At 37.1% G+C, this 24,926-nt stretch overlaps 1 protein-coding gene across 1 annotated transcript in view; it reads right to left on the minus strand.

Annotated features, from left to right (window-relative positions):
• The window catches only part of NEGR1 (neuronal growth regulator 1), an 865,642-nt gene that overhangs the window by 24,713 nt on the left and 816,003 nt on the right, over positions 1–24,926 (minus strand). The gene's annotated exons all lie outside the window — the stretch shown is intronic.

Consider the following 24,926-nt stretch of genomic DNA (forward strand, 5'->3'; position numbering starts at 1 on the left):
CCTGCTTTGAAAATCGCTTATCAAAGAAATGCCAGTGAGGAGCAGGAAGTCCAAAGGGAGGCCATGTTGAAGTTCTTCATCTATTTCTTAGTTTGCATCACTTCTTACCCCCTCTCCTTTAAGCCTATCAGGTTCAGTGCCTGAATAATTGGTGTTTACTTTGTTAGCTCACCCAAAAATATCTGCACCTGCATGCCCAGCTTTGAGGCTACAAAGGCAAAGAGTTTGCATATGCAAGTAGTTGGGCATTTTTCTGGGCCCAAACTCAGAGATTATCTTCCCTACAGACACAGAAGCCCCCTGAACTACAATCTAACTATATTAGATTGCCAGTGTGTGAGAAGACAAAGCCCAGGAGCTAGACTGCATAAATCTCTCAAGTCAATAGCCAATAGAATGGACTGTCCTCATTCTTTCTTTGTTCTGAAGAAGAAAATCCTTTGATGTCAAGGTTAACTGGTTAAGTTCATTGGTATTGTGGATTTGCATTTAGTTGCATTCACATAGCTTAATCTTTTTGTAAACATATGTCTAATCATATATGTTCTTTCACCAATAATTTCTTACTTTGTCTTTGGAAAAGGGAGGAAATCCTTTCCATTTTCTATGAAGAATTGGACAAGGGCAATAAATCCATAGGTTAAAAGATATTTAAATTGCTATGTTTTAGTTAACAGAAATGTATTTTATGCCCTTTTTTAAAATGAGGATTATGAAAACAAATTCTATTTCTAGTTCCTAACATGGCTAAACGTTTAGTAAATGAGATAGGTTCAATAACTTCAGTGAACAATAAAATGTAAATTTTGGTTTTATAAGGAATTGTATTAACTGTAAAATAAGTCAATATTCCATTTGAATTCAAACATTCTAGGATTTTAAGTGATAGACTGAAACAATGACATGTAGAGAGTAAAGGACAGAGAATGCTCCACTTAGATGTGGTAGGAGCCATAGAAAGAGAATGGCACACAAAGAAGGTAGGACAAATAATGAATGAGAGATGTGCTCAAGCAGAACTATGCAGCCATGCATAAGAACACAGAGACAACACCCACACAGGCATATACATACACACACACACACACATACACTCCTCAAGCATACCAATCGCTCAGAGAATCATCTAGACATTTACTGAAAGGGCAAAAGGAAACTGAGAATGATAATTATGGGTGAGGAGAGGAACAGCCCCAGCATACGCATTTGTAGGATAATGCTCCAAGGGACTAAAAATGCCCTCTTGTATTTTCACAACTCTTGGTGCTGTCTCTTCTGCCAGGATGACATAAAGCAGAGGTGCATTTTAGCCTATGAGCTGAAAGTTTTCACACTTGCTGTTAAGGAAGTCTGTGTTAGGTCCCATCTGAGAGAGCACACATGCAGTAACAACGTTCAAACCAAAATTTCACAAAAGCAAAAGGACTGTGTCGATAGTCTTTAGTATCTAGAGGTATATCTATACCTATATCACCGTATGTTAAGATACTGAGCATAAGCCCTGATAATTTCAAATGCTGGGGACATAATGTCAATGTGCTATCAGGGAACTACATAGCTAAAGGAGAAGAAATAATTTGTATGTTTAGGAACCCGTGGGACTTAGAACAAAATAATAAGAATAGCTGATTATTACCTAGACCTCATATGTTGAAGTATTATTCTAAAAACTTTGTATATATAAACTTATTTACTCCTCATAATAGTCTATATTATTTTCCCCATTTTATATGGGGGAAAACTGATAAATGTAAGTATGAGAGATCTATTTTAATCCAATCTCTGTAGTTTTAAGATCTTTGCTCTTAGCCACTTTACTATGGTGCCTTCAGCGATAAGCAAATATTACAAAGGTTAAACAATTTTAGAAGATCTGCCATTAAAAAGAAACAAACAAGCAAACAAACAAAACTACATTAGGAGTTTCTCTAATAAGACAAGAGAGGAAAAGAGTGCTTAAAAATCTTTGTCACCTACAGGTGATAAAACCTTTTTAAGACTTTCCTTTCACAAACAAACCAGAATGAAGTAAGGAGAAATCTTGGCATGCTCAACACATCTTTGGTTTTATGATTGAGATGTTATGTTTTAGAATTTTTTTTACAAACCACATAGACTAGATGGCTGATACTGGCGAGCATGGCCATGTTATTTTCAAGGAACTTAGATTCAGTGAAAAATCTATTTCTAAAGAAGGAACAAAAGACTACCCAATATTTAAATTATTTCACAGGTCAATAATAAGTATTGCTATGTACCATACCAGTTTTTACTATTTTTAAGGTAAAATTAAAGCAAAAAAGTCCAAAAGATGAAGAAAACTCTACATTGCATTTCATTTTTAATTCAAATGCTCAGTAGATTGCACACACACAAAAAGTCCTTATTGATGTCAGACTGCCCAAGAAAAAATTCTTTTTAATAGCCTGAGCCAAATCACCCAGAGCTGGTGTTCTCTGAGGCATTTTGTCCAGAGAGCCATCCATTGAAGGCTTTTTCCATCTGTTAGGTCCACTGTACTATGCATACCATTTTATTCTCGCTCTGGGAGCTGTCTAGCCAGTCCTAGACCCATCCATACCTCATTATTCTGCAGCCAGACAAATGGTGGCAATTATAACATCGCGGTAGGGATGACATACTATGGTATGGTTGAGAAGGCTCTTTCATTTTAAAAACCACTGTTTCATAATGCTTAAAACTTTCTCTGAATATTTTTCATATGGAAACTTTGTGTTTGCTTTCAGTTTGAAGTGATTTTGTAAGAGAAATATTTAAGAGATGTATTTTGTTTTAAAGTGGAAATATACCTGTGGGTTACCCTGGCTTATTTATGAAGCATTCACTGGGAGGTGAGGGTGGAGAGAAGGATAGTTTACACTTACTATCCAACAAAGTGCGTTGAGTGCCTACCGTATGTTCGAGGCTCTTTGTCAGCCTGGTCTCCCTTCTTAGAGTGCTAATTGTCTGGTAGAACAGGTAAAGCAAATGCACAAGTGAATGTCACACAAGTGTCCCGTCCCCCTATTCATGGTCTCCTACTTCAATACCTAAAGGAGACAATGTCCTTCTAAACTACTTGGGCAATTCATCTCTGAACTTTTGTTTTGTTTTGTTTTGTTTTGTTTTTGCACCTTTGGCGAACTTTGGCCACCGTAGCTTCTGATTCCAGGTTTGAAGGTACTTTTCCTCATTGCTTTTGGCTCTTGGGTCTCATTTGGACCTTAGCTCCTTTTCTGACCTAACTCAGAAAACTTAGGGGTTTGCCCTAATATGCCCTTTCTCTATAGCTCTCTGTTCTTTTGTCTGGGGGATCAACATTCCTTTTTTTCTTGTTTATTTAAAATTAAGTTTCATGTTTTAGATTTTTAAAAAGTGGAATTGAATTTCTTGTAGTTAAAGCAGTCATACTGTCTTTTCACTCTAAAAGTCTTAGATTATCCAGATGTGCCAAAGTACTTATAGCACAGAGTTGCTTATAAAACATCAAAATTTTAGCTTGGTAATGCACAAAGTGTATAATTCACACATTTTACAGAATTTTCAGAAATGGTGTGTCTTACAGTTTTTTATAGTTTTGACTCCATAGAAGAATAAAAATAGGAATGATTATTTTTTTGAGATCAAGCAATAAATACATATTCCGTGGCATTGTTTAGATGTATTCAAAACCCACAAGTACTGATTTGAAAGAAAGCAAATAAAAAATGCATATGAAAATATGATGCAGTTCTAAATCATGAATTCAGCTTATTTAATGTTAAAATATACAAAAAGTACAGTTTGGATTAAGTAAAAAATGACTATAAGCTCCCAACTTTTCCAGTAAAACACTAATGGAAAAAGAGGAGATGAAAAATGGTTGTTTACACAAGATCCTACTGCAGAACATTGGTGATCAAGCCTCTTCATTTCTTCGAATATTTCACCTAGTGACTATAAAATGTCACTTCTAAAACCGGGTTTATAGTTAGTTTGTCTGAATAGAAAACTCCCTTATATTTTGAGTCTTTCAAAGTCTTTTTTAGGTCAAAATCAAGTCAGGCATTCTTTTTACCTGACTGAATTCACCCAGGATTCTACTCATGTTATACAATGTCAGTAATAACGTCAGGGCTAAAGGCTAATTGGTAGCCCTAAAAACAGAGTTAATTATTTTGAACTGCACTTAGAAAAAAATAAAACAGTCTGTAGAAAGTCCACACTTCTTTTTTGGAGGTATTTGATCTGAAGGGAAGAGGATCAATATTTCTTTTCTTTCATTCATTCACCCATTTGTCCAATTATTCATCTCTTCATTCATTCATCAGACATTAAATACCTACTATCACCCAAGTGCTACTTAGGATCTACAGAAACAGCAGTGAACAAACAAGTTTTTTCCTATCAGGGAACTTACATTGGGGCAGGGAAATGGAGAAAAAACAACCCATCAACTAATTGTCAGATAAGTGTTAAGAAGATAAAACAGGATAAGGGAATAGAAAGTGGATGGAAGAGTAGGGTGCTCTTTTATGTATGGTTAAGGATTTGGAGACTTTTGTCTAGAGATATGAATACAGTAATAACATGAGCCATAAAAATATCTGAGGGAAAACTGTATTAACCAGAGGGGCCAGTTAGCACTGAGGCCCCAAGGCAGGGGCACACCTGGTATGTTTAAAAACAGCAATAAGGGGCGCCTGGGTGGCGCAGTCGGTTAAGCGTCCGACTTCAGCCAGGTCACGATCTCGCGGTCCGTTGAGTTCGAGCCTCGCGTCAGGCTCTGGGCTGATGGCTCGGAGCCTGGAGCCTGCTTCCGATTCTGTGTCTCCGTCTCTCTCTGCCCCTCCCCCGTTCATGCTCGGTCTCTGTCTGTCCCAAAAATAAAAATAAACTTAAAAAAAAAAAAAAAAAAAACAGCAATAAAATCAGAATGGCTGGAGTCCAGTGGGAGAGCCCAGTAAGAGAGGGATTGTAAGAGATGAGGTTATAGGATGGGGGGAGATATCATACAAGCCACCATGAGAACTTTGGATTTATTTTTAGTGAGATAGCAAGCTATTGGATGGTTTTGAGTAGAGAAGTGACAAGTTTTAAATATATCACTGGTGCCATTTGTGGTACAGAGTAGATTAAGATGAGGCAGTGTGGGAGGCTGGGGAGACAAATTGGGAATCCATTGCAATAGTCTAACTGGAACATATGTTTTAGCAGTTGCTTTTAAGGAATCTTCAAGGTGGACACCGATCACTGTAGTCCACACTGCCTAAAAACTTCCCTGGGAAATACAGAAGTATGACTCCTGGAGCCCCGTGCGCATGTGAGACAGAGAGACTGTCTTTCTCTACAACTTTAAAGGTTTGTTGTTACTGGTAATTACCATGATAGTTCTCTATATTCTAAAACAACTTCATAAGCAAACAGAAACTATGAGAAATATATTGCACTAAAAATGTGTTATTTAATAAAATCTGTTTTTTAAAAGTTGAAGTCATATTGAGGTTATCCAATCGGTAATGAGCCGGTAAGGTAGAAATACGTCTGTTTCGATGGCTGGTCAAAGTGTATTTGTATATATTCTTAACTATGTGTTCATTTACAGAACTTTTGCACATGCTGTAATGGTAATACTACCAAACTGTAGGTACATGACATTGTAAATATATGGGTGAATAAGACAAAATAATTTTTTAGAATATGAAATATATTTACCTACATAAAGTTAATCAGTGCAAATAACTATAAAACCTTATGATTCCATTTATATGAAATGTTCACAAGTGGAAAATATATAGATACAGAAAGAGTAGTGGTTGCTCAGGGCTGAGAGGATGAGGAGGTTTGGGGGGGTGATAGCTGGAGGGTACATGATTTCTTTTATAGATGATAAAAATGTTCTAAAATTGTTTGAGTTGATGGTTGCATAACTCTGAATACACTAAAAACCACTAAATTTTATACTTTCAATGGGTAAATTGTACGGTATGTGAATTATATCTCAATAAAGCTGTTATCCAAAAAATGATGATAAAACTGATGGGTGAAGTCTTACCCATATAAAGCAGTGTTAATAAATGTTAATTTAAAAAAAGCTAACGTACCAGTGACTCAAGAAATTAAATTGCTTCTGTGTTAAATTTCTTACGAGAATAATCACAAGCTTTCTATGCACTTTGTCCATTTATGAATGGTTGCGGTGTGTTCTATATTCTCTATTTGGAAAATCTGGGAGGGGGGTGGCCAGATTGAACAAGAACTCTTTAGAAAGAAAAAAAAAAGAACTCCTTAGAAAGAAAAAGCATCATCAATTATCAATTATCATTAATTAACTGTTCCATGTATATTAAGTGCCTGAATTTGTGTTTGTCCAAGATAGGTCTAGAAGATTTGTTTGAAGTATCTTTAATGCCCATGATAAATTTCAGGCAAAGAGAGCTCTCTAGGTCAGGCAGATGTATGATCTTCTTTAAGTCAAAAAAACACCTATATTAAACATGTACTTCTTTTTTTTTTTTTAATTTTTTTTTCAACGTTTTATTTATTTTTGGGACAGGGAGAGACAGAGCATGAACGGGGGAGGGTCAGAGAGAGAGGGAGACAGAGAATCGGAAACAGGCTCCAGGCTCTGAGCCATCAGCCCAGAGCCCGACGCGGGGCTCGAACTCACGGACCGCAAGATCGTGACCTGGCTGAAGTCGGACGCTTAACCGACTGCGCCACCCAGGCGCCCCAAACATGTACTTCTTAAAGCAACATTGCCTTTCAGAGGCTTCTTAGAATTCTTATTAGTAATATTTTTTTTTGTCTGGAGACACTTTGTCACAGGGGCTGTCTGCCCTGATGGACATGGTTCTTACATCTATTTCTATTAGCCATGGCTGCCAATCTGTGGTTCACACCAGCTATCTACCAGATTATAATGCTCATTGAAAGTTACAATAATAATTCGATCAATCTATTTCTATGTAAACTGTTTGGATAGATTTGAGGTTGCATGGATATTCTTTATGAAGTCTGAGTCATTTGTGTACACATGACAAAATAACAGGTGCTCTGATAACCTGGATTATGCCTCAATTTTGCACCAAGAATTAATGATCTTATACACAGGTACGTAGAACTGCTTCTTGTGAAAAATATATCCATACTTATGTCCAAACTCCTAGAATATTTCTGTATTGTGAAGCATTTTTATCAGATTATAATGATACTTTAAATGTAATGAATCCTAGCTCTTGTGTGTGTGTGTGTGTGTGTGTGTGTGTGTGTGTGTATGTGTATGTGGTGCTGAAAAATTACTCTGTATAATAATAAACTTTCTAAACAAATTTAATTGCCTTCTCATCCCACTGGAAAAAAGAATGAAAAGCTACTTTCAGGACAATAATGAAAAGTTGCTATTGTTTTGTTTTGTTTTACGTTTAAAAAGCACCTAGGCATAATAGTATTTTGTAGCAGCTTGGGGCACCAGACAAAAGATGGCCCTGAATTAGGGTTCTGTGATGAACTGGTTTCAATCCAAGCTCATAATTTTGGTTGTCAGAGGAGCCTTGACATTTCATACAGACTATCACAAATGAAATGGGGCCAGGCACTCTTGAGAGAGCACCTGGCCCCATTTGATGCTATTATGCCCAGAACCTGAATATGCTGATGTAGAAGACTGGCAAGTGTCACTGGCCAGTGGTGGAGCAGTGGAAACCTAGCCGGTTCTTGCTCACGGGAATAGCATGCTGCAAGGGCCAGCAACACATGTGAACAGGTGCTCACTTATGTGTCTGGCTGGAGTATATTTCTTTTTGTCCTGCTCTGACCAGCAAATAGTTGTACACTATCCTTAGTCTCAAATTCACACTAAAGTCAAAGTACCCTTAGAGACTTTTCCAGGGGAACACATCCCTAAGTACCACTCTCTCTAATGTTTACTCCTGATTCCATTTCCTATCACTGCTTTTACAGACACTACTTCAATTAATCATTTTTTCAAACACTATTCAGGGGTGTAATCGGTCCTGAATAGGGCTCTGTGTATTAGAAGATCAACTCTTTATACGGAAGCAAAAACTGAGAAAGGTAAGTGGGAAAATTAAATGTTCAGGTAGGTACAAAAGTGTAAAGTGTGTCTACAATTCATTGGTTGAGTTCCAAGGGTTCAAATGGAATTTCACCATATTACCTTTTCTTTGGCAAATTAAAAAATAAACTGAATACATCCACTGAAGACTGATGCTTCATTAGAGGTTCTCAACAGGAGTCTGGAGGGGCACTTGGGTGGCTTAGTCGGTTAAGCATCTGGCTTTTGATTTTGGGTCAGGTCATGATCTCATGGCTCATCAGACTGAACACCACTTCTGACTCTGGACAGCTCTGAGCCTTCTTGGGATTCTCTCTCTCCCTCTCTCTCTCCCTCCCCCCACCCACCCCATGTGCGTGCTCTCTCTCTCTCTTTCTCTCAAAATAAATAAACTATAAAAAAGTAGTAAATAGGAGTCTGGCTGAGAGATTCTTATTTTTCCCTTTATCGACTTCTTTAGCACTTCCGTTCATTTCTTAAGGAAATTTGTGCTTCCTGCATTGTTGTACTGTTATCTGATTATCCATATCTGCTCCCTGATGTGTAAGCCCATTGAGAAAAGGTGTCTTGTGTCACCCACCACTATTTCACATACAGTGCCCATCACCGTGTCATGTCCTAGTGAGTACTAAATATTTTTGAGTAATTAAGTATCTTCATCCAAAACATACTGCACCTTATTCTATAAGTAAAGCAATACATTTTGTTAGTTGATTAACACAACAACTGAGGATTTATTACGAAGTGAGAAATAATTATCAGTAAATTCTCATGGGCATTAGTCCAATTTACTTGTCCAGGTGTAATTGTGAATTCACTGCCAACAACCAGAGCCTGTGATAGAGCAGTAAAGTAGCTGCTGTACGATGAATATAATTTTATTTTGATTACAGATATGTCTCCAAAATAAACTGTTTTTATTCATTTTAGCATACTTAGAAGTATAGCTGGTTTCTGATGTATGAGAAAAATCTTAACATTAATTTACATGTTGGGGTCACTTTTTATAGCTTTTTAAAAAAATGCAATTGCTATGACCCGTGGATAAGGATTTTATTCAGAAAAGGACACTACTGAATCCTTTAGACCCTTGCCATTTCAGTGTGGTTTGGCCACCAATAATATCAACATTAGCTGAAACTTGTTAGAAATGTAGAATATTAAACCTTCCCCAAGAATATTGAATCAGAACGTGCATTTTAACAAGATACCTGGGTGATTCAAATGCACATTAAAGTTTGAGAGGCCCTATCTTAGGTCTTTTTTCCTGTCATTGGAATTAGAAATGTCTTATTTATAGAATTGAAAGAATAAAGTCTTGTTGTGTCTGTTTTTGATTGATCCTACAACCTCAATCAGCTTGGCTGATGCAGGTGAGCGGCTTAGTAAGGTTCTGAATATTAATGCTTCTATATAATCAAAATCATGGAAACATATTGGTCATACGTATCTTCAAATGGTATAAAGCAGTCAGTTAAAAGGTAACATTTGTAGGGGCTCACTGTGTGCAGAAATTTAGGTGAGGCTCTCTGGCTCATTACAAATGAATATATTTCTTGGAAGACATGTTTGAAGATACCTACAGCTGAATATAGGAGACATACCCAGAGTTATTATCGTACACATGAGGCCAGAATATTCTTCCAGGCAAAACGCATGACCACGTCTGGAAATGTGGCCAACCACATAAGCAATGTGCCGTGTCACCAATAATTATTCAGAAGGTAAGTGAGGATATCAAATCAGTGTGGATAGAAATACAAAAGAGTTAAGAATCAAAAAGACACAAAATCATAAATTTTCACATAACCTAGTGGGGTAGATTGTGCTATTAGCCCTCCCTGTATACATACCCTTTGTTACGTACTTTCCAGAGCCCCCCTCACTTCTCTGCTTCATGACTTCAGTTCAGCCATGAGTTTACTTTACCAACTGACATGAGATAGAACAGATACTGTGCCAGTTTTGACCCTATGCATTAAAAGAACTTGATGAACCATGGTAAGCAAGAGTGTGTAAAGTGAGGCCAGTAAATGAGCAGAGGTCACCGCATTCAGAGTCCTGCAGACAACAGTAATAAAAACTGGATTTATTTTTAGCGATTATAGATTTTTAAGGAAATTATGGATTTTTAGGAGATATGTGTTATTGCCTTTAGTATATTTTTAGCTCCTTGAAGATGGGAATCTATATTATCTATCATTGAATACTTCCATTGTAAGCAGAAGATGGGTATTTGGTAAGTATGTCAAGTGGTAACTGAAATGGGTACATGCAATTTGTAAGTCAGTATTTTGAAAAATGCTGATGACTACATTCTATGAAAGAAACTCAATCATAAAAAGTATAGTATAGTATAGTTCATTCACCAAGTTAAGAAACACATTTCCATGATTCATTTTGAAAGAAATTACCTCTATATAAATACATTAGCAAATAGTAACCCCACATGTTACATGAACATTCAAATATGAAGCATTTGGAAGTGTTTCTAATAGTTTAAAGTTACTTTTTTTTAAACCTGTATATTTTATGCTTATCTTCAATAAACAAAAGAAAAAAATCTACCATTATTAAATAGGCATTTTAACCTTACATAGCACAATCCTAGCAACCCTTTAAAATTGGAATGGCAATAGGCCAGGGTAATGGGAATTAGTCATGGTTGGAAAAGCTTAAGACTAAAAGTGGGATAGTTCTGACACAACACTAGGATCCCTCTACTGGGCCTTCTTCTGGTAGAAGGTTATAGTCTGACTCTGACCTTCCCTTAGAAAAAGTGCCATATTACTATGGAGAATCATCTTCCAAATGTGAAAAACTTTGAGTTTCCAGGGAAAATTCTCTGTTCCTTTTTCTCCTCTTTCAAGACCCTGCTGTGTTCAGGTTAATCTGTTACTTGGTACACTCTAACGCTCCACCAGCCATGGGAGATGGGGGATGAAGACAGGGCAGAATTGATGAGCCGCACCACCGAGTTCTTCCTGAATCTCCGGGTGAATCTAGGAGCAGGGTCCAGAAAGTTGTCAATTTTATCTACTAGTGTCCTTCTTTCTCTTCGGCTATGTATATCTTGGACTGATTTATTTATGCATCGAATATTTACTGGGTGTTTATTCACTCCTAGAACTCCATTTTCCGTCTCTCCTCTATCAAAAAACCTCCACTGAACACTCTAGTCTCAATGATCCATTCCTCCCCACAGCAGCTCTAGCCTTTATTTCCCGTATTGCTTATTTGGCACATAAAAAGGCATTTCCAAAGAATGCCTTTTATTTAAAATTTATATTTGTATTAAAATATTTTATTATGTCCACTTTTATTAGTTATATGTAATTTCCCCAATTAAAGTATTGCTGAGAGGCAGAGACAGTTTCTCGTATAACTTCAGCACTCAGCACTCAGTGCAGAATAGCCAGCAATGCACATTTGTTGATCAAATGCACATGTGAATGAATAAGCAGCTTTGTGAGCTCACTCATTAATTCTTTCAATTTATATAATGCCTATTCTTGTGAAACTCCTATTCCAATTGGAAATGGTTCATATCCTTGTATGTTTTCCACTGGATAAATTTCATCTGGTGCTAACAGTTTTTTATAATTTGTGAGAAACATACATTAACCTACTTTTTTCTAATGGATTTAAGTAATACTCACTTGATGTTTACAATTTATAGAACATGGTAATCTATAGTCAACTCTTGATTAATTGATGTATGGTTTTTCTAAATTTTTCATTAGCATCTTCAACTGTGTTGGAGAATAAAAATGAGAAGTTAATTTCACTTTTTTTCTTTTTTGCAAAGAATTGTTGTAAAGTTGATAGAGAGATGAGATGCCTAGCTGTATTGATTTGTGTGACCCTTTAACATCACCTGTGAGCACCATTTATGCATTTAATTCTTGAATCGATAATTATTGGTAACTGAGAATTGTGTACTAGATTCACAGATACTCACCAGCAGGTGTGGAATGACATCGTATTGTTTCTCTTGTATCATTACTACATTTCAATTATAGGAAATCTGGCTCCCCAAAATTAAAGTTTTAAACTTTTTACGTCTTGAAGATGTGGAAATCGTTATAATCAGAGAATGTAAGGACAAATTCCTTATCATTTCCAGCCTCTCTTTTCAAAAACGTTCTACTGCTTAATTTAACAGTTGCAACAACTCAGCACTGCCATTAGAACACACATGCATTTATAGACAGAATGTAAATCCATGTGCATGGCTATATTCCAGTAAAACTTTATTTCTAAACACGGAAATTTTAAATCTGTATAGTTTTCACGTCTCAGGGGACTTTTGATATTTAAAAATAATTTAAAAAATTAAAACCATTTTTTAGCTCAGGAGCCTTATAAAACAGGAGGTGGCTTCCTGTTTATCATTTACGCATTGTCGGTGTGCCTCTACTGCAGAGTTAAATTCCTATAGTGGAGTTGAATACTTGTAAGAAAAACCATAGGTTCCACAAAGCCAAAACTATGTCTGATTTGGCTCTTCAAAAAAAGTTTGCCAATCCCTGGTTTAGAGGGTATTATAATTCTATTAAAAAGCAGGATGTATTCAAATGACACGCTGTATGAGATACAATAGAAGACACAGTCTTTCTCAAAAGACAACAAACATCTTAACCTAATATTAATGAACTCAAATGCCATGTTTTGAGCAACTATGTGTGGCACAGTATTCTAGGCATCAGATATACTGCATCTCAGGCATACCTATGGATGGGCATAATCTCTGCCCTCATGGAGTTTACATTTTTGGATTAGAACCACATAATAAAACATAAATAGGCACATATGCAATGCATAAATATAATGCACGGTCAAATGACTCTCATAGAGACTTCTGGCTTGAGTCAGATCGGAAATGGCAGAAGCAATACCAAAACCCTCTTTTAGGTTTATCTAAAGCTTGATGCTACCAGCCTGCACGTTTAAACTCTAGTTGGGGTTAATGACATGAGGAAAAGCTTAAACTTTGTCTTCTCAGAAACTGCAATAAATCAAGGAGAAAATACACGCTCAAGGTTAAGACAGCCTCAATGTACTTTTTAAACTAGCTTAGGCTATCAAAACTGTCTTTACGCAAAGATTATAGATAATGGGACAATATAATTACAGAAATTTGGAACTCTCTATGGAGCCCTAGAGATAAAAATCTCTAAATATTGTTGCACTTGAAGTTAGCTGAGGATTTATAGCTTTAGAGGAGGAGGTTGATGGAGTATAAAAAACTGAATTAGAAATGATGACTGGACATAGCATAAGTGATCTGACACACTGACTCCTGAATGTTCTGAGTCTAGCAAAGTTCTCAAAGTAAGAAACTTCGATCTAAACTGCAGACACCTGAGAGGAATTCAATTTATGATAGTGGAAGGTTAATACCTGGGAAATAGATATGCCTTTAAATAAAAATAGAAAGCCCCAATATGCTTATCCTGATGTTCCAGTAAGCAGTTGGCTTCCTGATGGGAACCTGCACAGGAGAAGTCTGATGGTCAGGTCCAATGTTGCAGTCACGGTTGTGTGATCTACTTGGCATTCCCAAGGGCATTTAGTAAATGCTGTATCCAATGTGATGCTGTGGTGTGAAAGTTCTGTCACTGAATTTTCTAGCTTCCTGCTATGAGAGTTCAGAAGGAAAGTAAAAAAGGAAAAGAGATCATATCTTTAACTCTCCTTTATATTTTTACATTACTTATTAGATTATCCTTTTGTAAGGAATTGTCACAAAGCACTAAAATAAACACTAATGTTTTTAAAATAGTCAAGACAAAGAATATCAAATGTGAGTCATGTTGCTGTAAAGTTATAAGTACAGATGACTTTGTGTGGTCTTTAGAGCATCTGTGACCACATTAGAAGATATTTTTCTCCTTGCTAGAAGCCAAGTTGCCTCATTTGAGATGAACTCATTGGAAATCATTTCACGGAAAACCGTGAGGAAGAGGAAATAGGAGGCATTTCAAATCGGTTGTGTACCAAATAGATTCCTGTTCAGTTTATTCTGAGACAACTGTCTCAGAAAACAAAGCGGGGGTGGTTTCATGTTGTTTCAGAAGGAGGAAAAAAAACTATATTTTCTTAAATGTCATCAAATGGTGAATTGTTTCATAAAATCAGGAGGCAAACCTTTACAATGTGCTCATTATTTTGAGAAGGTAAGATGAATTATTTTTGACAAGATTGACTTTTAAGAATTGCACACAATACTATTGTGAAGGGGAAATAATTCAAAACTGACATGTTTTACATGGATTATGTCCCTATGACCAATTTAAGTGACTACAAATTTAGTTGGCATGTTTAGATTTTATTTTTTTTTTAATTTTTTTTTCTTCAACGTTTTTATTTATTTTTGGGACAGAGAGAGACAGAGCATGAACGGGGGAGGGGCAGAGAGAGAGGGAGACACAGAATCGGAAGCAGGCTCCAGGCTCCGAGCCATCAGCCCAGAGCCTGACGCGGGGTTCGAACTCACGGACCGTGAGATCGTGACCTGGCTGAAGTCGGACGCTTAACCGACTGCGCCACCCAGGCGCCCCATGGCATGTTTAGATTTTAATTAAAGATGATTATATTAGCCTGTTATATGTTCATAATAGAATCTTGTTACTTATATTCATTTATTCTCTTTCTCTTTAATTGAAATGTAACAGAAATGTACATAAATTGTAACTGTAACTGTACAGCTTGATGAATTTCACAAAAGAAATATATCCATGAAACTGGCATGCTTATCAAGAAGCACCCTGAAGAACCCTTTTGCACTGTTGGTGGGAATGCAAACTGGTGCAGCCACTCTGGAAAACAGTGTGGAGGTTCCTCAAAAAATTAAAAATAGATCTACCCTATGACCCAGCAATAGCACTGCTAGAAATTTACCCAAGGGATATAAGAGTGCTGATGCATAGGGGCACTTGTACCCCAATGTTTCTAGCAGCACTTTCAACAATAGACAAATTATGGAAAGAGCCTAAATATCCATCAACTGATGAATGGATAAAGTAGTTGGGGTTTATATATACAGTGGAATACTACTTGGCAATGAGATAGAATGAAATATGGCCTTTTGTAGCAACGTGGATGGAACTGGAGAGTGTTATGCTAAATGAAATAAGTCATACAGAGTAAGACAGATACCATATGGTTTCACTCTTATGTGGATCCCGAGAAACTTAACAGAAGACCATGGGGGAGAGGAAGGGAAAAAAAAGTTAGAGAGGGAGGGAGCCAAACCATAAGAGACTCTTAAAAACTGAGAATAAACTGAGGGTTGATGGGAGGTGGAGGGAGGGGAAAGTGGGTGATGGGCATTGAGGAGGGCACCTGCTGGGATGAGCACTGGGTGTTGTATGGAAACCAATTTGACAATAAATTTCATATTAAAAATAAATAAATGATTAAATAAACATTAAAAAAAAAAGATGCACCCTGAAGCTACTATGTCTCCTTTCAGTAAATATCCCAATTCGTAAGAGTAATCAGTATCTTGACCTCCAATCCTGGCAATGTTCTAACTTTAAATAAATGGAATCAAACAATATATACTTTTTTCCAAATTCATGATTTTAAAAATCAGGCTATATAACACGTGCCCTACTTTCTTAAATTCTTTAATTAAAAAAAAATTTTTTTTAGAGAGGGAGAGCATGAGTGGGAGAGAGGGGCAGACGATGAGAGAGAGAATGTTAAGCAGGCTCCACACTCAGTGTAGAGCCCGACACGGGGCTTGATCCCACAAGCCCAGGATTATGACTTGAACTGAAATCAGGACTTGGATGCTCAACTGACTGAACCACCCAGACACCCCAGTGTGCTCTCCCTTTTTAATCATCAAATTAATTTGATACTAGTGTTTCAGTTAATAATTAATTATTTAAATTCATATATTTAAAATATAACCTTTAAACATTTTAAATGCAATTAAATGCACAAAAGTCTTGAAGATCATTGAAAATAAAAATAAAGAAATATTACTGGCTTTGTGGGTATGTGTGTCTCATACATAGTATTTCTACGCCACAACTGTTTTATTCACTATATGTGACTTCATGGAGCTTACGTTTATTTTGCATTATTCTCCAAACTAATACCCTTGCAGTGTCTGCCCCACTGCCATGCAATCTACCCTCTTTCTTGTTACTAGAGATATCTTTACAAATGTACACTGACATAAATCACTTCCTGGGCCAAAATATTCCAATACCTTTGGATAAAGTTCAAGACCATGGGGCAGCATATGAAGCCACGAATAAGATGGTTGAATTTTTCCCGCTAGTCACCTGGCTTTCCTTGCAGTTCCTTAACAACCAGGGAGTACTGACTGCCCCTCTGCTCTTCTGCCTGCTGAACTCTGACTCCTCCTTTAAATCTCTGTTCATACTTTACTCTCTCTGAAAAGCCTTCCTGACCTTCCTAAATTTGGTTAATTCCACCATCTGTTTCCCAAATGTCTGAGCATAACATATTTATCTCCCTGTTTGTAGATTTTTTTTTCCCCAAAGAGGCTGTGAAGCTTCAGGAAGAGACCAATGTCTTACTCCTCTTTGAGTTCACAATGCTTAGAATGGACCTAAATGTGTCTGGCATAAGTTTATTGAGTAAATTAATGAATGATTCTTTTCCGTAAGTTTTTTTCTTTCCAAAATACTTTTATAAATGTCAATAAAATTTGATCATAGAAATTATGTCTCTTATACTAGGGAATAATTTTTTTGAAAAAGAATAAAGGCATATATTTGCTATGGGGACTGAAAGAGAAAACATCAATACACTTGCATTTTTTGTGATACTTTCACAGTTCTGAACGATAACCCTATAACCCTATGGAAAGAACAGAATGACCCAAGAGAAGGACAGTAATTTTTTTTTTTTCCTTTTGTCTGCCTGGCCAAGAAAAGCTCTGTTTACTGGTCATTGAAAGGTTATTTAGAAATTTTAGTATTTAGTGTCTTTGGTCTGTGTTGAAAGAAAAGGATAGAAGTGAAGCTTAACAGAGCTTAGAAGAAAGAGAGGGCTTGCAGTACCTGCTGAGAGAGAGAAAAAGCCATTATTCCTTGTGCCCTGTCAGATAAGAGGAGTCCTTGGTAAGAACAGGCTGAGAGAGATTAGAGAAGATGATGTAACATTCCAGAAGCAGAAAACTCTGAAAGCAGGTGGTAGGGCAAGGTCTCCCAGTAGACGCAGGGCAGGGTTACGACAAACACAGTCTGACAAAAACACAAAGAAGGTTAAGGTGATCCCCAACTTAGATGTCGTTTATACAATCGGTTCCAACTGTATGGTAGTAAACATTGTAAGTGACATCACGAAAAGCTTTCTGGAATCTTTGATTACAGTGACAACTGCACAATATAAGGGCAAAGGATAAAAATCTCATTACTTTTCATTTTTTTTCCCCTTTCAAGGGGCTTATAATATGGTTCGATGCTATGTCTTTGTCAAGTTTATTTGAGTTGTCAAAGAGTAACGTGAAACTGTCACTGTGATAGTCTGAAAGCTTAATGCTCTCAAACTTTGTCCATGTACTATTCACACAGAAGTGTCACGCCATAATCCACACTATCCATGAGATGTAGATGTTAGATACTTCATACACTCAGTGGCTCCCCTCAACTTTGCAAACTCTCACCGGATCACAGCAGGATTCATATTCACTATTGCAACATCAAGGCTGGCAAAGGTATGAGAGTTCATGCAAAAAGTCCATCATCCATATGGAGATTTTATTGTTAGAAATTGCTATCATCAGTTTCTCTGACACCATTTACACTAAGTGTTTATTCAGTGGTATCTATATTTAGAATTTTACAAAGTTTGGACAATCACTTTTATGGGAAAAATAAAACAAAACTGCATTCAAGACTGTTATTTGGGTTAATAGGATCACCTTACTGGTATTCAAATCTCAGCATCAAAATCACCTCTGAATTTTTGTTGTTGTTGTTGTTGTTTTTTACCTTGGAAGACAGTCTTTGTTGGTAGTATTAATTCTCAGGTTCGGTGAGCCATTATGTGATGACAGATAAAGAGAACTACAATTTTTACAACTCTTAAATATAAGAGCTACAGTTTAAGTTCAACTTACTATTTTTATTTTATTTTTAAAGTTTATTTTTGAGAGAGCACGTGCTTGTGAGAGAGGCAGAGGGGGGGCAGGATCTGAAGTGGGCTCCATGCTGACAGCAGAGACCCCAATGTGGGGCTCAAATTCACAAACTGTGAGATCATGACCCGAAGCTAACTCAGACGCTTAACTGACTGAGCCACCCAGGCACCCCTGAGTTCAACTTTCTAAATTAGGTGCTAGCATCATCTGAGTAGCAACTTTAACTTCATAACACAATTCCATGTACATTATATCACTTAATTCTCACAATACGTGTTTAGGCAAGCTTTATTATTTCCCCCATTTTATAGGTGGTAGAACTGAGGCTCCGGGAGATTTACTGGTGTGCTCAGGATTCTACAATCATTAAGTGAACTGAGGACTCAAGCTGTGTCTGAACTCTAAATCCTCAACCACATTGCTGAATACCATTATCTCAGTCTGGATTGTCTTTCCTTTTTCTTGTTATTCCCATTGATCAATACCAGTCTGGAATATAATTTTTTTAATGAATAAATTTATTTCTTAATATTTTATTTTTTAATATTTATTTTGCTTATTTTTAGAGAAAGAGAGTGTGAGAGCATACGCACATGCATGCAAGTGGCAGGGCAGGGCAGGGCAGAGAGAGGGAGAGGGAGAGAGAGAATCCTAAGCAGGCTCTGCCCTGCCAGTACAGAGCCCAACATGGGGCTTTACCCATGAACCCTGAGATCACGACCTGAGCCAAAATCAAGAGTCGGACACTTAACTGACTAAGTCACCCAGGTGTCCCATGAATAAATTTATTTTTATATGTGCTGTTTATTTTCAAAACTTTTAGAAACTTATGGAAATTTTATACATAATATTTTTTTACCAGCAAGATATCCTTTGTTATTAATTTAGTGAACAAACAAAATCTGTGGCATATCAAGGTTGGATGTGATATATCATTTAAACTGTAAATACTAAAAAAAAATAATAAATAAATTGTAAATACTGCATGCAACCAAAAATATGAGAAACATTTTAAGAGGAATTATTAATATATCATATAAAAAGTGAATTTAGTGTCATTAGTGGTTCTTTTTGGGTATTGAAAAATGGGTAACTTTTTTCCTTTTATGTTTCTGTATTTTTTAGATAATCTTTATGACAATGTAATACTTAGTGCATTGAAAAACATATGTTTGAAAAGAAAGCTTGTGGCCTTCTTATGGTCTTCAATGTTTTTAAATCTTTGATCTGATCTAACCTCTAGCGTAGTCAGAGAAAAGTCCAATTCTTATCTCCTCTTCTCCAGACCAGGAATTACCTTCATTTCTTAATAATTACATCCATTGGATACTTAGAAGATGCCCCTCCCCACCCCAGAGTACTTCAGAGCTTCCTCAGATAGGTTAGATCTGCCTGTTTATGATTGGAGCTTTAAGAGCAGATGTTTTAAAACTGTTCCAGAACTGTTCTAACAAAAGCCTAAGTTTCTTTTCTTTAGCCAATTATACAGAGGAAACACGGTCCCGGGAAAGAACCAGTGGAATCAAGAGGCACCCAGTAAGTGCTACAGATTTCATAGTAGCTGATATCACTATTCATTCTACAGCCTATTGATCGTGCGGTCAATATTATACGCATGTCTGTATCCTTGAAGAGATTGTATGAAAACTATGCTACTGGTCTATAAAAGCCATTATTTACAGTTCCTTTGAAAAAAGGATATTATTAATTTGATTATGTCCATTAAAATATTCAACAATCCTATTCAATATTCTAGTACATAATTCTGAAAAAATGTGTCCAGGTGTGATTTTATTTTTGAACATGTAGGTCTTCACCAGATTGTGAATTCTTTTAGGGAAGGGACCATATCCTACCACACACATACACCCACACTCTATCCCCCAGCATCAGTAGGGGCTCAAAATTACCAGCTGAATTGGATGAATAAATTCCATTCAAACATCATGAGGCAGTCTTCCATGTTACACTGCAAATAGTTATAATTTTACTATGGGGGGAATAGCATTTCCTGATACCCAATAAATTGTCAAATTTATTAACCATCCCAAACACACACACACACACACACACACACACACACACACTCACACTTAAAATAGCGTGCACCTCCTTTTTTTTTCTTTTATTCTTTTCAGTATCTATTAGGATGGCTAATTCTCATTCTCATACCATTAGATTTTCCTAGTGTAGAAATGCAAAGTTTATCATCAGTGATATCACCACACATAAAACTCCACAAAATGTCTTATGTTTTTTATGACATTAACAAGCTTTCTTGTTAAAGTAGCAATCTACATTGCTATAAGGTTTAAAATAATTTCTGACTTTTATAATTAAAGTGTTGAAGTTTTTCATTTAATGTTCCAGATACATCAGGAACTTTCACAGGGACTAGATAAAAGGTCTGCTTCTAGATAATTGTCAGAGTAGGGGAAAAAACTTTGTGAAGACACAATTCATGGGGGAAATCACGGACTTGAGTAGTCATTAAATTCATATCCCTGTCTCAAAGTCATATAGGATCCACACTGTCACTTCAATAGTGATTTTGAAACCTATCTTGATTAATACCTCCCCCGCGCCGTGGCTTTTTCCTGGCATCAGATCACAATAACACTCCCTACCATCTATGAATTCTGCAGCTTCAGAAAAATAAAAGTAGCTATCAATGAGGAAAAATTAGAGCCTATTCACTTAAAAAAAAGCTAAGAAAAATATATAAAAATAACTGCGAGGGAAATACAACAGATAATAGTGCTAGCTCCAACAATGTCACTTGTACTAACAACCTTTATAAAAATACCCATAGCAGATTTATTTCAGTAGCATAAACACTGGAAGAGTCCTTTGACTTCCAAGAAGATGAAATAATATGTAGGTCATGAATACATAAGTTTTATTTCTACAACCGAAAGTATTTCACCACTTCAAGATGTATTTATGAGGCAAATTACTGGAATAGTACAGAATTAAATTTGGTTTTATATAGCATCTTTCATACCCCAAGTATCTCAATAGCTTTCTGAAAGTACAGAAATGCAGTGGCAATTGGAAGCTGAAGAAGCTATTATGCATTTAAGGGCAGATGATATAGGTTTGGATTCAGAGACGTGCTTTATGGATTCAGGGAACAGGATATTTTCCCACTCATCCTTTACACGGTCTGTGTCATCTTTATGCTCTACCTGCGCTGCAACCAAGGACATGCAGCGGGGCCTTAGTGCAAGAGCTTCTTTAATCATTTTGTAACCTGTCTGTAGGTGTGGGCACAGGGTTGCAATGTTAGATAAGCTTTGGTTATGGTATTTGAAATCCGCTTGTCTCTGGCCCTGTGGTAAGTGAGGCATCGTACTCGGTATAGCATATTCAGTGTAAAATGCCATTCAATGCCCAGGATAGAAATAAACTTGTTCTTAATTTAGGGGGAAGACAACAGCGACTAGACCAAGTTTTATGCCAAGATGGTCAAAAAATGGGAAAACCAGACACAAATCAGTGTATCATGTGGTGGAATTACAACTCTCACCATGCTGGAGAAAGATCTGAAATGACACCAGCAGCTCTTTCCATACGATGTGGGGAAAAGAAGTACAAACAAGGGCTATTGCCCTTCATGATATTTTATGTGGCAGAACTGTTTGTAGCTGGAAAGTATTGTTCATGTCAGAGAGAAACTCCCAGGGAAATGAAAAGCTAATAAGGATCAGCATGAAATCTGGAATGGCTCTGAGCAGATTGTTCACTGACGGGGAACAGTACTAAGTGGAGAAAGCCCCACACTCAGTAGTCGAAAGGCTAGAAATCAGAATTGCACACAAAAGAAATAACCTCTGCCCTTTTCCTTTACTCTAAACTAAGCCACGATTATGCTGCAAATGTTAGTCTCACATTTACCTACAAAAACTGGTGGCTGACTGCCCCACAATTTTCTTTTTTCCCTTCTCTTCAGCCTTAATTCATGAACTTGCTTTCTTATTTTGAACTTAAATCTTATTCTATAGACTTGATTCCTCCATTTCCCAAGAATATCCATGGTCAATTTATTATCTGCCTCCTTTAGCAGCAAGTCTCTGTCCATCAGCACTAAATGACCATTTAAATTACTCATAGTTTTCACTACATTTAAGTGTTTCACGCGCACTTTTGGGTTTAAGAAATTTTTACTGGAGTGGATTTGCTGCTTTCCATTTCTTCAGAGCTTATTATTCTCTTCTGTTGTCATTAATTCTGGATCCAACCTTGTTTCTATCTGACCAGACCCAGTCTCAGGTTTCAGTTCTGCCACTTACTAGGTAAGCTTGGACAAATCACTTCTTTCTACTGCTTTGTCTAGAAAATGAAGAGACTGGTAGCAACTGGTGAACATCTGCCCTACCTATGCCACAGAGGGAAATAGGGAATCAGATGTGATAACAAATGCAAAAAGGCTTTATAAACCACTGTAGTGGACACTGGATGTTCTATTTTGCTCAGCATCCCTTCTTAAGATACCATCGCTTGCCTCTCATAACTCGTAGTTAGAGTGAGGTTGGCTCTAGCCTCCTTTAGCCCTACCTTGGGGATAGCCATGCTATCAAAGCTTGGCCAATCAGATCCCACATCAGTTGCTTTAGGAAAAGGCACCGGTGCAAGTGAGGCAATAAGACTGTCTGCCAGGGACTTAAATATTGAGTAATAGTCGGCAGTGACTTATGGAGCCCAATAATGGCATTCTGAAGAAGCTTTCCATTATTTTATACAATGCAGATTCCAAGAATTGATTTTGGTCCTTTTGCAAAGACAAATTTTTCAATATTTCCTACAATTCCAGGAGAAAGCCAGTATTCAACACAAAGTATCAATGGTGCTGAGGCTGAGAAACCTTGCTCGAGAGCCTACTATAGTGCTTGGCATATAATATATTCATTCAGTCCTTACTAACTCTGTCAATAGTAGTAGTGGAATGAATAAATGACTGAATAAATGAATGTAGGTGCTTAGATGGAAGTGTAATATTATTAAATAGCTTTTTCAAGTTCATCCAGTTAGCCTTCAGCAAGGGTGGGACTTGAGTTAAGATCTCTTGACCGTCAAGCTGGTGTTTTGTTTGTTTTGTTACCTTTTCACATCTCCAAATTACAGTTCTTAACTTAATAATTTATCACTGTCTAATCGTAAATTTATTTTCTTATCTTCTTTTCACCTTCTGTGACTCATAAACCCAAAGACATGAAACTTCAGGTTATCGTATATGCATGTTTCACCACTGGATGAACTATTGCGTATCGCTGCCAGTTGATTTACAATTTCAAAAATAAGGAGCAAGTTTCCTAAATTATAATAAGTATTTTTTCAACAAAAGCGTGTAATTTTGTAAATCGTTCTCAATAAACAGGGATAAAAAAGCAATCATGTAGAGCAACAGAACCAAAATTCAAAACCGGAGTCAAACGAGACAACTTCCAAGATTTCTCAAAGGCTTGAAGATATAGTTATATGTTTGCTCAAGTACAATACAATACAGAAGGACATGTTTTAAGCCACTCTAGGCAAAGAGGCACTCTGAAAAATCTGACCCACAAAAGGGAATCACTGCTGGGTTTCAGGAAGGGTAGTAGAGTAGAGGATTTGACAGCTCGGGCCCTTCTTTGTTCGTAATGCAGGCAGAGAGAGCACGCTGCCCCGCGTAATGAGGCATGCACCGATCTGCCCAGACGACTAGGGCCTTGACTATTTTGGAAGGTGGTAGATGTGCTTTAATCATTTTTTATCCCCCGCAATGGTTGACTCATGGCAAACCTTTCTCATATATTTGTAGGACAGGTCCTAGGCTGCCATTCCACAACACTGTGGAAAGTTGAGAGGCAAAGGGAATTCTGAAAAGCCCCCAGATTTTTTTGTAAGACACACAATGATAATGAGCACCAACGAACATGTCGTGACAATTTTACCACGAGCTTTTGAACTGATAAATCTCGTTTCTTTCTTCTTTTTCTACATTTCTCCCTTTTCCTACGCTGACTTTTTCCAATTTTTGAAATGTTTTATTTTTTGGCATGCCAGCAGTTTGAATCCACCTGGGTGAAATGGAAGAGGTGACTGACCAACTTGGCCCAATTTGCCTGGGATTTTTGTGGTTTTAGCACAGTCACTTTTTTTAAATGTTTACTCATGTATTTTGAGAGAAGGAGAGGGAGAGAACACAGAGGCCTAACACGCGGCTCGATCCCATGAACTGCAAGATCATGACCTGAGCCAAAATCAAGGGTCGGATGTTTAACTGACTGAACCACCCAGGAGCCCCTAAAGTTGCCTGTCCTTAGAAGCTCTTCAGACCTAGGCAAACCAGGACACTTGGTCACCCTGTCTTGCTTCTTGAGGGGTGTCTATCAGAAACCTCCCTTTCAGTGGTCTCCAATCTGTGCCCTCAGTCACTCGGTCCTGAGATTCTTCCTTCACAAAGCCTTACCTTTACCCTTTTCCCTCCTTCCACTCTCTTGGTCTAACCCCCTCCTCTCTTGTCCCCATTGTCTGGATGCCAGAAGAGTATTTGTAATGTGCCACCTGGTTGCATAACTCCTCAGCTTAAGGGTTTTTGATGATACTTCACTGCATAAAAGATAAAGCTAAGAGTTGAAGAACAGAATCAGCCTCCTATTTCAATTTCCAGTATTTTCTCTCCGTTCCTTCTGATGTGAATTCTGCCACACAAATAAGTCTACTTATGACCCAAATCGACTTTTAGTTTTATCAGTCATT

Source organism: Herpailurus yagouaroundi, unplaced genomic scaffold (genome assembly GCF_014898765.1).
Source record: "Herpailurus yagouaroundi ecotype Mexico unplaced genomic scaffold, PumYag 77, whole genome shotgun sequence".
Lineage (NCBI taxonomy): Eukaryota > Metazoa > Chordata > Mammalia > Carnivora > Felidae > Herpailurus > Herpailurus yagouaroundi.